This window comes from Ursus maritimus, unplaced genomic scaffold, assembly GCF_017311325.1.
Source record: "Ursus maritimus isolate PB19 unplaced genomic scaffold, ASM1731132v1 scaffold_19, whole genome shotgun sequence".
In the NCBI taxonomy this organism is placed as follows: domain Eukaryota; kingdom Metazoa; phylum Chordata; class Mammalia; order Carnivora; family Ursidae; genus Ursus; species Ursus maritimus.
This window is the reverse complement of record NW_024424341.1, coordinates 15,388,324-15,406,652: the sequence shown is the minus strand read 5'-3', so window position 1 is coordinate 15,406,652 and position 18,329 is coordinate 15,388,324. Positions and strand designations below refer to the sequence as shown.

Genomic DNA, 18,329 nt, shown 5'->3' with positions numbered 1-18,329 from the left:
CCCCAGTGCAAGGCTTGACCCCAGGACGCTGGCACCATGACCTGAGCTGAAGGCATATGCCTCATGACTGAGCCACCCAGGCGCCCCAGGCTGCTGGCTTCTTTAAATAGTAGGGGAAGATCTCATTCCTTATGACCAAACTAGGGCCACCCAACTCCTAACCAGTGCTTCACCAGAACTGCACAGGGGAGATGACTCGGGTCTCAATCTGGGCGAGGTCCTCCTGGAGGTAGGGAGGGAAGCTCTTCCAGAGTCCTGGCTTGAGACCCCAGGACTGGTTCTGGACCTAAAGACAGTGGCGGTTTGGGGAACTGAGGAAAGTAGATGCAGTTAGAGGCCCCATTGCTTGGAGAATACAGTTAAGGAAAACTTAGGGTCATAAAGTCCCCATTCAAACACCACCTTCCCTGAGAAGCCCCCAAACTTCTCTGGTGTTCTCCCCTATCTCTCTACCCGGGCCTCTGTAGAATAAGAAAAAAATGTTACTACTTTTTCTGCTAAAAAAGAAAGTTTCTATAAAATGTTAACTCTAGAGCAATGGTTTTCGAAGGTGAAAACGTTTCAGAATCACTAGGAGGGTAGTGGGCCACTGGGTCCAGGGTTTTCGATGCTGTAGGGGTGAGCTGGCGCGGAGAGGGATGTGCATTTCTAAAAGTCCCCAGAGGGTGCTGCTGGTGCTGCTGAGGGAACGCCGCTGTGAGAAACGCTGCCCTACAGAAACATACGCTAGCCAGGTAACTGGTCCTAGCTCTTTGGCCTTGCTTCTGCACAGGGCGCAGGTGTCCTAGTGTTCCACCATCAACCTGTGCAGGCCCTGGAGACATTCAACAGCTTCCTGAAGAGCACCTCCTTCTTCCTCAGCTGTGGGTAAGTTTCCTCCCTGTACCCCCGGTCTGCTTCTTTTGGGGGGCATCCCCTTCCGGGCACTCTCACTCTCCTTCTCCAAAGCTCCCCCCTGCTATCACCAATAACGTGAAATCTGGGAAGAAGGAAAGGGGAAGACAAAAACGGTCTGTGCGAGGAGGATAGACCGTAGCCTGCTCCTGGATGTCTCCAGAAGCTGCTGGGTTCCAGGGAAGGTCCTGCCCCTAATTTGCTCTGTGACCCTAATAGAATCACCAGCCTCTTCTGAGTCTCTCTTTTCCCACCTGCAGAGTGACAGGAAACCTTCCCTGGCTCCTATCCTGTCTCCCGGAGCTGATGGGAGGGATCCAATTCTTGACATCGCTTTGGAAAGGGTACACCTTAACACAGGTTGCACTTGGAGAGGCTTTCTCACATTAAGATAACTTTGAAAGCTACTTCCCCACCTCTAACCATCCCCCCTTTTTGAATAGATGTTTCTGTTTTTGTCTATTGTCTGCATCAAGATGGCAGGACTAGATATTGTATGTGATCAACAGACTATTAAATAAGAAATGATTTGGGGCGCCTGGGTGGCTCAGTTGGTGAAGCATCTGACTTCGGCTCCGGTAACGATCTCTTGGGGTCCTGGGATGGAACCCCCACATCAAGCCAGCCCAGGTTGGGCTCCATGCCCAGCGGGGAGTCTGCTTCCCATCTCCCTCAGCCCCTCCCCCAACTCGCGCACACTCTCTCTCTCTTTCTGTCTCTCAAATAAGTAAATAAAATCTTTTTTTAAAAAAAGATTTTATTTACTTATTTGATAGAGTGAGCGAGAGAGCACAAGCAGGAGGAGCAACAGAGAGAGAAGGAGAAGCAGGCTCCCCACTGAGGAGGAAGCCCTATGTGGGACCGATCCCAGGACGCTGGGATCATGACCTGAGCCACCCCGGTGCCCCAAATAAAGAAAATCTTAAAAAAAAAAAAAAGAAATGGGGGTGCCTGGTTGGCTTAGTTGATTGAGCATTTGATTTCGGCTCAGGTCATGATCTCAGGATGCTCGAATCAAGCCCTGCATTGGGCTCTCTGCTCAGCAGGGAGTCTGCTTCTTCCTCTCCCTCTGTTCTCTCTCTTTCTCTCTCAAATACATAAGTAAAATCTTTAAGAAAAGAAACGATTCCCTGGAGTTGATTCTCTTCAAGAGTCATTCATTCATTCATTTATTTATTCCATATTTATAGAACACCCACTATGAGCTAATTACCATCCTGAGGCCAATGGCTAAACATCCTGAAACACAAGAAACTTATTGCTACAGACTTGAATGTCTGTGTCTCCCCAAAATTTGTGTATGTTAATCCCAGCCCCCAATGTGATGATATTAGGAGGTGGGGGCCTTTGGAAAATGATTAGGTCATGAAGGTGGAGCACTTGTGAATGAGATTCATGCCCTTATGAAGAAGATCCCAGAGAGTTCCCTTGCCCCTGCCACCATGTAAGTTTACAACAAGAAGATGACCATCTGGGGGGCCTGGCTGGCTCAGTCGGTGGAGCATGTGAGTCTTGGTCTCAGGGTTGTGGGTCTGAGGTCCACGTTGGGTGTAGAGATTACTTAAAAATAAAATCTTAAAAAAAAAAAAAAAGGAGAAGAAGATGGTCATCTTCTACCAGACACCAAACCTGCTGGTACCTTGACCTTGGACTTGGACTCTGAAATTGTGAGAAATACATTTTTGTTATTTAGCAGCCACTTGGTTTTGGTATTTCCTGATAACAGCTTGAATGGACTAAGGCCCTTCTCAAAATGCTTTCCTCTTTATTTGAACCTGGAGATTGTCGTGTGCACGCTTTCATCTTTCCCTACTCTAAAACAAACCTAGCACCACAGGGTGACAAAGACAAACATCTTCAGGTCAGCCAAGGAGGCTACCTAAGCTCAGAGTTTAGAGCTAGAATGGGCCTTGAAACAGAGATGCCCATGTTTTATTCTAAAGATCTTTGATTATTATTTTCCCTGTGGGTTCTGAATTTGGGAGTTTTTACCTACCCAAAATAATGAACTTAGTAGAAGAGTGGGGAAGGATATGCATTTTGAAATACTGAAAGCTGATCATAGGGTCCAAGTAGTATATTTGAGTTCAAGGATTCCTGGGCATGAAAAGTCTTTTCAGGTCAGTGTGTTTGGCTGTTCAGCCCACCTTTTTTGGGTGCAGGGACAGGTGATTAGTTTAATGTACATATCCTAGAAGAATTTTAGCAAAATTATTTCTGCTTGACCATTTTCCAGTGTTGAGATTTTTAAAAAAAGATTTTATTTATTTATTTTAGAAAGAGAGGGAGAGAGGGAGAAGTGCGAGGGGAGGGGGGAAGGAGCAGAGAGAGAGGGACAAGCGGATTCCACACTGACCGCAAACCCAACGCAGGGCTCCATCTCATGGCCCTGAGATCATGACCTGAGCCAAACTCAGGAGTCAGATGCTTAAAAGACAGAGCCACCCATGGCCCCAGCATTGAGATGTTGGACCCATTCGTTCTGTAGGTAACACACAGGCTTCAATTGTTCACTGCTTATTACCTGCTTTGTCTTTTGCTCCTCCAAAGAGTGACCATAAATAGCTGTAAAAGGCAGGGGCTTTCTTCCTCAGATTCCTAAGACTCTATGCTGCATTTGGAAGAGATTAAATGTTTGATGGACTTATACCTTAAAGAGGGAAATATGGAGTGTCGAAGAGGAGTTTGGAGGACAATCCTCAACTTATCCCCCCCCTCCCCCCGCTCAGTTCAAAATATGGTGTAAGTTTAGGTCTCTAAGGTCCCTAAGGTGATAGTAGAGATGAATGTTAGGTTAAAAATGTCAAGTCCAGAGAAGGGAGCAAAAAAAGAAAAAAATGTTAAGTCTAAGTTGAGGCTGAGATTGTTCTCTGGGAAGTCTGTTATAATAAATGAACTATCTGCAAAGGCAGGGGCCCAAATGGGTGAAGGATGAAGAGTTTGGGCTCATGGTACAGCTTCCAGGCAATCACTTAAAACAGCAGGGCCGTAATCAAGGATGACACAGAAAATTAGAGCAGAGTCAGACTCTGTCCAGCTCAGAATTCTGTCAGGTGTCCTAAGTTGCACTCATCTGCCTAGAACCCAGGCAGGTTTCTTAGTCTTGCCCCAGTTTGTTTGCAAGCATCCACTTAGATAATTCTAAGGTATCTATGAACCAGAGGAGATGACATGTGGCCTTTCCTTTTACTGCCTAGCTTCTTCCTTGTTTTTTCATGAAAAGAGGCAGAGGCATAAATAAATTAAGTCCGAAGCTCCTATACGGTTCCTAGGACATATCTCCTGTTAAGGAGAGGATCTAATAATTTAAACGTAAACTCAACTGGAAAATGCCAAACATGCAGCAGTATTTTCAGAACCCGTATCACTAGTTCATAACACTCTGGCAGATGACACATCGCATTTTTGGTTTGGAAAATACCTGGTTGCTAATGGGCCATTGAACGTTACAGCTAGGAGGTTACCTGGGCAGGGGTTTTTCCAAACTACAGCTGAGAGTGTGGTGCCTGAGAATGTGAGCCCTGAACTCTGACAGTTTGGGTTCCAACATTTGTTCTGCCATTGACTTGGTATTTGACCTCGAGTGAGTGACTCAACCTCTCTAAGCCTCCATTTTATGATCTGTAAAATGGGGTAAATAACTCAGTTCCTCCCTCACTGGGTCCTGATGTGTGGATGAGATAAAGCGTGTAAAACTGTACTGTTAGAATATAGGGGTTGATTAAAGAAATCTACGCGCGCATAAGAATCCAGCACCCCACTGCAAGTCCTTGGCTTCCTAGGAGCCAACAGCCCACAATTTGGGAGCCATGTAATGCTTGTCTAATATCCTCAGAGTAGAGAAGAACGGGAAAAAAGGTCCAGGGAGGGGAAGTGACCTTCCCACAATTATGCAGAAAGTTAGGGGTGCGGCCTGGTTTACAACTTGGGTTTCAGAATTTCTCTGTGAGCTTTTTGCAGCGTGCCTCCCCGGACATCCTCCCTTCAGGATAGAGCCACCCAAGTAATACCAAAGCATGTGTGCCTGGAGAGTCAGGAGCTTTATTGCTAGGCAGTGGTGATGGCCTGGAAGATCAGAATTTAGGGTTAGGCTGTCAGAGAGTTGCTTTGGGTAGGACAGAGAATTGTAAGGTAGTCAAAACTGTGAATTGTATTTACTGAATCACCTGATAAATGGGACTGAAAACAGGAGCATGAAGTAATAGGGCTTGTATTTCTACTTACCCTTCTTCCAAGCACCTCAAAATCAATACAGTTCACACAGATCTTAAAGTCTCAAAGTCCTTTGTCTTCTGGGTAAATTTGCCTCCACCAACCAACCCAATTCAATAAGGGTTGTTTCCTAACAGGTAGGTTTCCTCCTCCAGGCTATTTTGGGAAACAATTAAAAGAGTTTGTAAAGTTCTTCCAGAGCTCGGATGCGCAATTAATTGGAGGGTGAAGAAGTGGAAGAAGGCTGAGGGAAGAGGCCAGGTGAGTAATTAACAGCTGGCTGAAGTATCCTGTTTTTAAATACGTTTGAACCCCAGGACACATAATTGCTGAGTTATATAAGGTGATTCAGTGAATCCTTTGTGAAGGTCTCTAGTAAAATAGTTTGGGCATGATTTCCTACTACGTCTTTCAATAAAATGAAAAAGGTACACCAGGTGATCTCCATTACCTCTTACAGTTTGCGAACATTCTATAAGTCTCTTTACTTTCTACTAGGGACAGAAGCCCCCAGAATTCTTGACAACACACAGTTGAAGGACTTTGATCTCCAGGCTGTTTTGTGAATCCTTCAGGTACCTGGCTAAGTCCCCATGACAGGTCAAATTCTAGGAGTGGTATTGATGTAAGTTTTAGGGGGAGGGACTGGTAGTGGGCTTAAGAGTGTCCCGGAACAGCCTCAGTATAAAGTAACAAACCATTTTTCTGGCAAAGATAGACCAAAGTGGGGAAAGGCAACTCAGTTTTATTTCAACTTATTTTAGGAGATCTATGTTTGAGGCCTGAACTAGTTGTAGAATTACCGAGTTAACCTTAGGTAGTTGACCTTTATGGGTCTCATTTTGTCTCTTTTTTAAAAATTTAAAAAAGAAAAATTTTAGGGGCGCCTGCGTGTCTCAGTTGGTTGGGTGACCGTCTTTGGCTCTGGTCATGATCCCGAGATCCTGGGATGAAGCCCCGCATCGGGCTCCCTGCTCAGCGGGGAGTCTGCTTCCCTCTCCCACTCTCCCTGCTTGTGCTCTCTCCCTCTCTCTCTGTCATATAAATAAATAAAGATCTTTTTTAAAAAAGAAAAAATTTAAATTATACAAATAAAACATGAGTACACCCTTTCTGTAAAGAGTTCAAACAGTGGGGTAATATATAGAATGAAAAGCAAAAGTTCCCTTTGCCCTTCCCCATTCCACTTCCCTCCCCAGGGATAACCAGATAACCTTTGGTGTCAGTTTGGTAGGGAGATGTATCTTGCCAAGCCTTTTTTTTTTTTTTTTAATTTTATTTGTAAGTAATCTCTACATCCAATGTGAGACTCGAACTCATGACCCCAAGATCAATAGTCCCAGGCTCTACTGACTGAGATAGCCAGGTGCTCCTTCCTAAAATTTTTTTATGCATTCAGTTATATGTAAATAGGGACAAAGTTATTTTTTCCTACACAAATGGTAACGTACTGATTATGCTATTTTTTTCTATTCTACACCTTTTTTCACTTAACAATAAATCTTGGAATCATTCCATATCAGTACATATAGATTTGCCTCATTCTTTTAAAAAACTTCATGTATTCTGTTGTATGAATGTAGCATACATTATTTAACCTGTTCCCTATTGTTTCCAATTTTGGCAGGCCCCATAAACAATGTGTCAGTGAATTTTTATACATTCATATCAGTACAAATCTGCAATTTCCACCTGTGGAATAAATCCTAGACATGGAATTACTGGATCATCGGGTCTATGCACTTTCAGTTTTGATAAACATGGCCCAAATGCTGCTACCCACAGAGGTTTTAGCAATTTTATATGGCAACATGGTATACAAAGGTGTATTCCTTATCTTTGGTCTGTTTAAGGGGCCTTTCACCACTAACATTATAATGTAAGTCTATTTATCTGTTTCCTGATTTTTCAACATTCGTTTGTGTGTCTACCACATGCTAGGCACTGTCTTAGGTGCTGAGAATACAGCTATAAACAAGACCAAAGCAATCCTTGCCGTTGTTGTATGTGGGCTCCCTGGGTCTCGTAGTTGCTTGAAAACAGAAGACACTGAGTAAATGTTTGCTGAAAGAGTTGGCCTCCAACCAAGGAAAGGCAGACGTCAAAAAGTATTTTTAGGACATTATGCTAAGTGAAATAAGCCTGTTACAAAAAGACAAATACAGCATGATTCCACCTATATAAGGTATCTAAAGTAGTCAAACTCTTAGAAAATAGAAAGTAGAATGGCAGTTGTCAGGCAGTGGAGGGAGGAAACTGGGAGTTGTTCAATGGGTATAGAGTTTCTGTTTTGCAAAATGAAAAAGTTTTAGAGATTAGTTGTACAATATGCATATAGTTAACCTTACTGTACAGTACATTTAAATATGGTTAAGATAAATTTTATGTTAAGTGTTTGACCACAATTTTTTAAAAAAGTATTTCTAGACACAAAAGGTAGTGAGACAGATGGCTGGGAGACAAGCTACTGAGTCAAGCCTAGGATGGGGTGATGAGAAGGGTAGGTTTTTTCCAAAAGGTAGAAAAAAACCAACCAGTCCACACTTCCTTCCCGGTCCTCCCACTTTTGGGAACAGGTGACCATAAAATCTTACATTCTGCTATAGATAAATAGTAGCAAAGGTATGTTTCTATGCTTTTTCTTCTGAGAGCCTTTCTGATACCTCTCTGATAGATATCCGTTCTGATACCGCTTAGTGGGCATAAGGCAAAAAGAGAACCTTAGCTTCCTATCTTTCTGTAAGGGGTCCCTCCTTCAACAGGCAGAACTAGATAAGGAGAAAGTTCTGATAAAGTGAGGCAAACTAGGACCAAGTAGGAGACTACATTCCCCAGCATGCACTGCTCTCTTAGGACGCAGTTAACGACGGAGGAAGACGCGATACTTTAGCGCCAGGAATGGGGCGCGGGGTTGAGGGACGACTACACAACCCAGAACGCAAAGCGCCCCTACTCTAGTTATAGTCCGGCTTGCTTTTTGGTAACTGGCGTTCTCAGGCAAAGGGGCGCGAGGGGAGGGGAACGCAGCCCCGCTGTGTACCGGACTTGACAATTCCAAAGAGGAAGAAGAGCCGGGGAAAGTGCCTTACTCTCTAAGTAGTTCCCGCGCAGGGCGGCGAGGGTTTATGGGCCTCCTCCCTTATTTATTGTTTCTCAGAGGCAATGCCAGGCCCCTATTGGTCGAAGACCTCGAGGGCAGGTGGGAAGTCTGTGAAGCCCCAAATCGAAGTTATCTGCGTCTCCCCATTGGTCTTCCTCTCGAGCGCAGGCGCGAGGGCTCCTACTCCGTCCCCAGGGACGGGTGAGCGGCAATTGGCCAAAGCCCGCGAAGTAGGAGTCCGGATTGGTAGTTGCTAGCAGGAGCCTGGTTTCTTCCTTGACTTCTGCGAGTGATAGTGTGTGATTGGTTTAAATCCGCGGGCACCTGGCGGTGATTGGGCGGGAGCCACGGGCTGGGTACGATCATTGGCTGGTGCTGGGGCCATCCCTCCTCGGGCGGGCAGCGAATGATGAAATGGGAACGGGGAGGGGAAAGGCCGCGACGTGAGCGCGCGACCTCCGGCGCCATTTTGTAGAGAAACAAGCGGAGTTAACCGAAGAGGGGGTCGAGGAGAGCCGGAGTCGGGGACTCAGGAGTTTCCTGTGTCCAGCGCTGCCGGAGCCGTCTGAGGTGAGGTGGGCCGGGGTCGGTGGCTGGGGCCGGCCGGCGGTGTCAGCTACGGAACGCGAGTGCCGGTGGACGAAGGAACGGGGGTGGTCCAGGGGCCATTGGGAGCGTTTCCCGGAGCTCCGCGGAGTGAGGGGCAGTCGGGACAGGGAAGTGGCGAGACGGGAGAGGGCGGACTCTTTCGACGGCTCGCAGAGTCTTTGGGCTCTGAAGAGAAGAGGCCGGGGCAAAGGCTTCATGGAGCGGAGGGCAGAGCGCGGGGTGAGACCCGCGGTGGTCCCCGGCCCGGGCCTGGAGGCTCTGAGGGCGGCGGTGGCGGCAGTTCGGGCGGCTGGGCCTCGCTTCGCGCTGGCTGCACCCTCCTCAGACCCCACGAGTTCCTCAACTGCCCTTTTCTCTCCGGGCTTCCGGATGGGTGCAGTGGGCTTCGGCCCCCGAGGCCTAGTTCAGAGGCGAGGGTCCGTGTTTGGAGTAGTTGCAGGCTCCTGGTTCTGGTCAATCTGGAGCTCGCAGCCCCCCTTCCTCTGCCCCAGCACGTTGTCAAACCCCCGGTGTTTCGGGTGTCCGCGGGTGGGAGGGGCGGGCGGGAGCCAGCACTTCCTCATTACTTCTTGCCACAGGTTTTGTTCCACTTGCGCGCCGGGGCGCTCAGACTTTCTCCGAAGTTGGCCCTCACCCACTTGGGCCGGTGTCTGAGCTGTAGTGGCGGTTCTGCTCTCCCATGGGAAGTATCCCCCTAGTGAGCCGGACGTTTGTAGGCCTCGATGCTGGGGAGCGATTTCCTTTCTACAGGTCGTGTAGGGAGGTTGCTTAAGGCCAAACCAGATGCTCTTATTCGAAACCAGTTCCTCTGCAGAATTCACCAGACTAGCCTCATACAGATAATTACCCCCGCTAGGAGTACGATTTGTAGTTAAAAAAAAAAAAGAAAGAAAGAAAAAACGAAAGAAAATGCCTGATATCTGTGAGTTTGGAAATGCTGTGTTTAAAATAAACTTTGCGAAGTAAACTTTCCCCCTGAAGCCACCCAATCGAATGTCACATTTCTTAGGACTCTAATAAGTCTGTTTCTTTTTGTACGCTGAGTAACGATACTTAATTTCTCTCCTTATTTCTCTATAATTCTTTTGCTTTGGGAGATTTAACAGCCAATAATTTGAGTAAATATAATTGAGTATTTTGGGGGGGGAATTCTGACCATTGCCGTCTTGACAATCTGATAGGAATAGGGATACATAGACAAAAAAATTGGGGGGACAAGTATAAAATTAGAAAGCAGGTCAAACAGATTAAGAACAAACCTCTTTTTGTTGAGGTATTTCTGTATACTATGTTAGTAATCTGTGGCTCAGGTTGACATTCTTACCCTTCTAAAGGTGGGGAGCATAGTATTTTAGCTATTAATAAGATATATGGTAACAGTTTAAATAGTCTTGTTTTAGGACCCTGCAAATTGTTACCTTGTCTAAGGGGAAAATGAGCTGGTGATACATAAAGTTTTAGGTATCTAGTTGTACTTCCACTGAAATGGTAGCATGTGGATAAAACCTGTTGAGAGTTGAGAGGGTTGGACCCTTTTCAACAAGTGTGGGTCCCAAGTCCTTCATTGGAAACTTAACTCTAGAATCAAGGCACAAAGCTTGACCATTAATAACAGAAAGCATTTCCCTTTCTTTCCCAAGATTGTAACCTTAGAAATTATAAGACAGGGTTTTGTGGCATCGTGATGGAACTGAACTGAAATGCACTTGGTTTCTAACTCAGATGGATTAGTTTCTGGCTTAGTTTTTTTTTTTTCCCCCCTCTAGTCTCTCAATTTCTACTGGGCTTGTTTAAATCCTGGTCTCTTCAACATGGAATCTTGGCAGGTTAAGTACTGTGACATTTTTCTAACTTTGGGTTATGTCATTTAAAAACAAACTACTGTGTGAAGGCAGGAGAGGAAATGCTCGCTATCTCTTCAAGACATTGCTTAAAGACTAATCTCATGTTATTATTGCATGTTTCTTTTTGTAAGCATGTTTTTGGTTAGATTCTGATATGTAGTTATGAAGAGCTTTCTTTTTAACCAGTCTGAGTTGATGAAGTTGAATTTTTATTTCATTCTGCAAGGTAACAAATCTTTGGCATTCAGTGCCATGGAAGGGAATTTGTCCGTAATAATTCTGATCAAATGCTCACATGTTCTTTAAGACGCTAATTTTTGGTAAGATGTTTATGCTTCTGGAATGACCAAAAATAATACCATGCCATTTTGAAATGTATTTTATGAACTTGGTATCCTTTATTAAAGTACAAAACTACTTTCAAGTCACTTAAAAATATTAACTGACCACTTTTTAAATGGCCCTCTGACCAAACTGAACTTCCTGCTGGGACGTTTCAAAATGGCATCCCACTGAGTCTTATTTTAAGAACTTACATACAGAAAAATCCAACAGTTCCTTTTCTGTTTGCTCACAATTTTTAAGAAGCTTGTTTCAAAGCTAAAATCGGCTCAAAACCTTTACGCAAGTTTATTTTAATGTACTTTTCACTCTTAGATTTGTAAGAATGTAGCAAAGCAAATAAAACAAATTGTTCGTTGAAAAGCACCTTTAAGGGGCGCCTGGGTGGCTCAGTTGGTTAAGCGTCTGCCTTCAGGTCATCGAATCCCCACATTGTGCTTCTTGCTCAGTGGGGAGCCTGCTTCTCCCTGTGCCTGCCTCTCTCCCTGCTTGTGCTCGCTCCCCCCCCCCAAATAAATAAATAAAATCTTAAAAAAACCCACCACCTTTAAGAAGCCAGTAATTAGAGATGTGGACTTAATATGAAATCCTGTGTTGAGATTTGAAGGAAACACAGCCTTTGGAAGTGTAGAGTGTAGATTAAAGAAACGCAGTTCTGTCTTTAATGTTGGAAAGCTGAGCCTAAACCTCCAGGATAAAATGTTTTGTTTAATTTTGTTAACAGTTGTTTGGAAGAAATACCTAAAATGTTGACTGAGATGTTAAACTGTCTGCAGGAGAAGTGTTTGTGTGTGTGTGTTGAACTAATTATATAAAATATAAAAGCGAATGAAGGCATATTTCGAAAGACATCATCTTACTGTTCTTAATCCTCATTAAGAGCTCAGCATTTTCCATTTCAGATGATTAGCTTGAAAGTTTGTCACCTTGGATTTATAACTCATAGTTTTGAAATGCAATGTTACTTTTAAATTTTTATGTAGACTAATCATAAGAATAGTTAAGCCTTTGTTTCAGACCCTTTCCTTCTTCCCTTCCCTGTCTCTATCCCCAACGTGGGGGCTTGAACTCATGATGTCAAGATCGAGAGTCCCATGCTCTACTTACTGAGCCAGCCAGGTGCTCCACCCCTTGCCTTTTTTGCCGTAGCTAGCTAGCGTTCTTGCTTTTTTTTTTTTTTTTTAAGATTTTATTTATTTATTTGACAGAGAGACAGCCAGCGAGAGAGGGAACACAAGCAGGGGGAGTGGGAGAGGAAGAAGCAGGCCTCCCAGTGGAGCAGGGAGCCTGATGTGGGGCTCAATCCCAGGACTCTGGGATCACGCCCTGAGCTGAAGGCAGACGCTTAACGACTGAGCCACGCAGGCGCCCCTTGCTTTCTTGCTTTTTAAAGGGTTTATTTATTTATTTTAGAGAGAGAGAGAGAGTGCATGAGTGAGCGGGGTAGGGGAGCAGAGGGAGAGAGAGAAACCTAAGCAGAATTCTGCGCTGAGCATGGAGCCCAACGCAGGGCTCAGTCCCAGGACCCCGAGGTCATGACCTGAACTGAAATCAAGTTGGTACTCAACCGACTGAGCCACCCAGGCACCCCTTTGCAGTAGCTCTCTAATCGTCAGTATCTTTTCCCCATGATATATATTTTTTATTACGTCCGAAATATGTAAATGCATTCCAAGTGTAAATAATTCCAGGAATGTAGTTGATTCTTTATTGCCAAATTGCCTCCTAAATCACTGGCTTGAAAATGGCTATCCTCTGCTCAAAAGTCCTTCAAATCCCTTGACCTGGAGCTGTGTAAGTGTTGATCCCTCCCTACCTGTGGCATCATATTCCTATCTTATACTGTAGTCACAAGACCATTACACAGTGGTTCCTGAATACATCTTTGCCTCTTTTACCTGGAATGTCATTGTTTGTGTCTACCAAAAAATCTATCATTCAAACTCAAATGTGTCTATATAAATCTCTGCCCTGATTTTCTTAAGCAAAATTGATTTCTTATATACGTCTTGGCCAGTTTCACTTACCTACAGCACATACTGTTTTGCCTTGCAAGTTTTCTGCCTCATTTTATAGTGGGTAATCTTCTCTTCCCCCCCAAAACATATTGCCCTGAACTGTAATTGAGTAATGCTTCATTTGTTATACTTGGGTAGATTTATAGAGTGTGTTTCTTGGAACTATGTACTTGTAATTCTGTTGATATTTTATAGATGGTTAACCTTTGAAAGCTAGTCATACAGAATTATGGTGTCATCCTTTAGGAAATTGAAGCTGAGGAAAGTAAGGTTAGACTTTTTCTTAGTTAAAGGTCAGGCTCTTACATCCTAATGTTCATTCTGTCTTTCCACATTCCGCTTGAGTTCAATACAAGGAAAAAAAAGATATATGAATTCATCAAAAAAGAGCATAGGTGTGCCTGGGTGGCTAGGTCAGTTAAGCATCAGATTCTTTTTTAAAAATTCATGTATTTATTAGAGAGAACGCACACGAGCAAGGGGAGGGGAAGTAGACTTCTCGCTGAGTGCAGAACTCGATGAGGGGCCTGATCTCATGACCCTGAGATCATGACCTGAGCCAAAATCAAGAGTTGGAACGTTCGGGGCGCCTAGGTGGCGCAGTCGTTAAGCGTCTGCTTTTGGCTCAGGGCGTGATCCCAGCGTTCTGGAATCGAGCCCCACATCAGGCTCTTCTGCTAGGAGCCTGCTTCTTCCTCTCTCACTCCCCCTGCTTGTGTTCCCTCTCTTGCTGGCTGTCTCTGTCAAATAAATAAATAAAATCTTTAAAAAAAAAAAAAGAGTTGGACATTCAACCAACTGTGGCACCCAGGTGTTCCAAGTGGCGGACTGTTGATCTCAGCTCAGGTCTTGATCTCAGGGTCGTGAATTCAAGCTCTAATTTAAAAAAAAAAAAAGAAAAAGCATAATCTATATGGTTAACCATTTATTTTTTGAAAGAATGTCATTGTATAATTAAAGTCTTTGGAGGCTGGTTTGGTAGTTCAGGATTTCACTTTCATTTGGTGGATTGGATTTTAGTACATCACAAATATCTCTATTAATAATTCAGCAGAATTAAACTGTTTCTAAGGTAATTACCTAGGGAGATTTTTTTTCTTTGCTCCTAATGCGTGTTTTCCCCTGTTTTATTGACATAATTGACACACAGCACTGTATAAGTTTCATATGTATAGTATGACAACTTGACCTGCGTATATTGTGAGATACCTTCAGTGTTTATTTGGATAAGATTTTCTTAGTTGTGACCAAAGCAAATACAGATTTTTTTCCTCAGCAATTTTTTTGTAGGACAAAACACAAGATTTGAGTGTTTCTTCTCTTCAGTGTGAAAATATAAAACTCTAAACTGACAAAAAGGTGGTCTTTCCTATTATGGTTATTGTGAGTGATCATTATTTAGCCTCAGTGTAAATTAACTTGCACTTCTTTTAAGACCTCCAAAGGATGGGGAGGGACCTAGGTTTTAAAATGTTCTTGAGCACTATAAATTGAATTCTGACAGATGAATAAGTTTCCTTTTGGTGTAGTTATATAATATATATGTATGTATATATATATACACACACATTATATATGTGTATGTATTTTATATGTATATAATATGTGTTTCTTTTTAAGATTTATTAGAGGGAGTTTGTATAAGTGTGTAAGGCGGGGGACAGAGGGAGAGGGAGAGCAACAATCCCAAGCAGACTTCCGGAGCAGAGAGCCCAGCTCCAGCCCAATCCCACCACCCATGAGACCACAACCTGAGCGGAAACCAACACTTGGATGCCCAACCAACTCAGTCACCCAGGCGCTCCTGGTGTAGTTATATTTTTAAAGTAGCTCCAAGAAGGATTAATTTTTAGTGGTCAAGTATATGGTATACTATGTAGCTTTGTAATTTTGTAGTTACTACTGGGAAGTTGCTTCTGAATATTCGGTTGATTCCAGATCAAGAGAACTTAATTCTTTTCTGATTTTGGAGTAGATGTACTTTCCTGGTTCACTTTCTCAGTTTTTAAAAAATAGGGGTTTATTGGGTTCTTGGTAGGCTCAATCTGTAGAGCATGGGTCTCTTGGTCTCAGGGTCAGGAGTTCAAGCCGCGTGTTGGGCATCAAGCTTACCTAAAAAAAATTTAAAAATAGGGATTTATTTGCTAACACTAACTATGTGATACTGTGCTGATGTATGGATTGGATTAAGTCTTGTAAAATTCTGGAAGTATCTGCGAAAGGCTGTTAAATGTTCTTTAACAGTTAGTATTAAGATTCTTTCGAATCCAGTAAAATTGCTTGTTTAAAGTGACATGGTTAGGAAGCAGTTCAGCTCTTGCTCCATTTGTTAATATCATCTCATTTCAAACCTATTTGCTACTTGTTGACCATTATGCCTTTAAATATTTCCTTAACCCTTGTCAGGTGGGTTCTAAAAAAAGAAAAAAGTTTTATACTAGGCTTTTCTAAGCTCAGTAATACATAAATTTGGGATGTTCATGATTGGATTATTCCCACTTGTTTGCACTGTTTAGTTTGGGTAATAGAGAGTTAAGTCTACCATGTGTATACCCACTTTTACGGCATGAATATCTTGAGACTATTCCTCTTCCTTAGGATGACTGGCTGGCTCAGTTGGTGGAGTCTGTGGCTCTTGATCTTGGGGTCATGAATTCAAGCCCCACATTGGGTGTAGAGATTATATATATATATATTTAAAAAAAAAAAAGAAACGTTAGAAAAGAGGGAGGCACCTGGCTGGCTTAGTTGGTAGAGCTTGTGACTTTTTTTTTTTTTTTTTTAAAGATTTTGTTTGTTTGACAGAGTGTACAAGCAGAGGGAGCGCCAGGGAGAGGGAGAAGCAGGCTCCCTCTGAGCAGAGAGCCCGATGTGGGGTTCCATCCCAGCACCCTGGGATCATGACCTGAGCCAAAGGTAGATGCTTAACCGACTGAGCCACCCAGGTGCCCCAAGCTTGCAACTCTTATCTTGGGGTTGTAGGTTTGAGCCCCACATTGGGTGTAGAGATTGCTTAAAAATAAAATCTCGGGAGCCTGGGTGGCTCAGTCGGTTAAGTGACTGACTCTTGATTTCAGCTCAGGTCATGACTCTGAGGGTTGTGAGATCGAGCCCCGCATCCAGGCTCTGCATTGGATGGGCCGTGTTTAAGATTCTCTCCCTCTCTCCCCCCCCACCTGTCTGCCTCTCTCTCTAAATAAATAATAATAAAAATAAAATCTTAAAAAAATTATTCCTCTTCTCTTTTCAAACAGACAAATGTGCCAAAGATCGCAGACTTTGAGTTTGTCCAAATACAAAATGTAAAAATACTTTCATATTTAGTCATGCCCAATCATTAAGCCCTCAAGTTTTCTGGCAACTGCAAAACATTGGTACGATACCTTAGTATACTAACTTAGTTTTGGGATATTTGTATAAAGCTTTGTAGAGGTCTTCTGTGTTTGGGTTTCAGTGACTAATTCTCTCATAATGTGGTATTATTATCTACCTTGCTTCTACCCTTGGTCCCTTGTAGTTTCTCAGTTGACCATCTAATGTGATTCGTAATGTTTTGAAAGTCCTGTCATGTCATCTTGTTCAAAACCACCTGTTGATTCTCCATTTGTCTTTCGTAAAAGTCAGAGTCCTTTCATTACTTACAGGATTTAACTCTGCCCTGTACCTCCTCATGTATTCCTCCTTCTCTCCAACTTAACTCTTTACCCCTCTCCCCCCAGTAGGTTTCCTTCAAGTACCCTTGGTGTCCTTGCTTTGCCTTACACACATGCCATGCACTCTCTTAGGAAGCCTTTGCACCAGCTGACCAGTCCTTTTGCCTGGAACATTTCTTCTCTCAGATGTGTGCATGGCTAAACCCTTCAACTCCATTAAGTCTGCTCAAGACTTACTTCTCGGGGCTCCTGGGTGGCTCATTTAGTTAAGCGGCTGCCTTCGGTTTGGGTCATGGTGCCTGGGTCCTGGGATTGAGTCCCACATTGGGCTCCCTGCTCATCAGGAAGCCTCCTTCTTCCTCTCCCTCTGCTGCTCCCCCTGCTTGTGCTTTCCGGCTCTCTCTCTGTCAAATAAATTAAAAAAAAAAAAAAAAAAAAGACTTCTCAATAAAGCTCATTCTGACCACCACACTAATTGCAACCCTCCAGTCTCCCTTTTTGGTTCACTTTACCTTGCTGTTTTCTTTTTGTATAATACTTAGCATCTCCTAACATGTTTCATATATATTTTTTTAATACTTCATTTTTAAAATTTTTTGAAAAATTTTTAAAGATTTTATTTATTTATTTGAGAGAGAGAGGCAGTGAGAGAGGGAACACAAGCAGGGGGAGTGGGAGAGGGAGAAGCGGGCTCCCTGCTTGATGTAGGGCTGGATCCTGGGACCCTGGGATCATGACCTGAGCCGAAGGCAGACGCTTAACGACTGAGCCACCCGGGCACCCCTGTATTTCATTTTTTAAAGTAATTTTTCCTCCCAGTGTGGGGCTCGAACTCATAATCCTGAGATCAAAAGTCACATGCTCTACTGACTGAGCCAGCCAAGTGCCCCTTTTCATTATTTCTTATGATTATTATTTCTCACCTCTAGTGGGCATGCAGGAATATATATATGTCTGTTTACTGATGTATTCAAATACCTGACACATGGTAAGTACTCAATAAATATTTGGGTTAATACGTATAATAAAAATGCATAAACTGTTTCTGTGATAAGTTGTGGTAGCCACTTCACATAGTCATATACTATTTCTTACTATCTGATGAATTTAAGTTGTGCTTGGCTTTGTGTTAACTTTGTGGAAAGCCAGACTTGAGGTTTTCACACATCTAGGGCTCATCCTGCAGAGAATAGATGCAAAAGCCATTTTCTCAGCAAGGGCACTATTGGTGTTTGGGCGGGATAGTTGTTTTTTTAGTGGTGCTGTCCTTTGGTGTTTATATAATCTTTAATTCTCATTGAGTGCCAGTGACTCTTCCACTCCTACACATTTCAGAATGCTTTTGGAGATTACATTGCCCTCTAGTTTATTACAGTAAATAATCTCTAGAGGAAGATTTGTTTTCGGGATTATTTTGTTTACTTTAGAGCGAATTACTATTGGTGTAAATCACAAATTACTTAAAATTTAATTTTACCATGTCACAAGTGAGAAGACTACATAAAGAAAAGAAATAGTGTTTTCACTGATCTTAAACATTGTCATCATTTATGGTCTTTGAAATTGGATGTATCATGTTCTAACAAAAGTACTGTCAATTAACTTTCTTAGTGACATGTAAGTAGAGATTCTTCTGTAGTTAAAGACTAACCAATCT

General features: G+C 43.2%; 1 protein-coding gene and 1 long non-coding RNA gene across 2 annotated transcripts in view; both read left to right on the top strand.

The window, feature by feature from the left end:
- The window catches only part of LOC103673745, an 8,652-nt gene extending 7,204 nt beyond the window's left edge, over positions 1–1,448 (top strand). The window contains exon 4 of the long non-coding RNA XR_571449.2: positions 773–1,448. This is a non-coding gene — a long non-coding RNA (uncharacterized LOC103673745). The remainder of the gene's footprint in view (positions 1–772) is intronic.
- Positions 1,449–8,593: 7,145 nt separating this feature from the next.
- CNOT1 (CCR4-NOT transcription complex subunit 1) overlaps positions 8,594–18,329 on the top strand; it is a 105,608-nt gene continuing 95,872 nt past the window's right edge. Inside the window, exon 1 of the mRNA XM_008702573.2 lies at positions 8,594–8,776. The gene's annotated coding sequence lies outside the window, so the exon portion shown is untranslated. The remainder of the gene's footprint in view (positions 8,777–18,329) is intronic.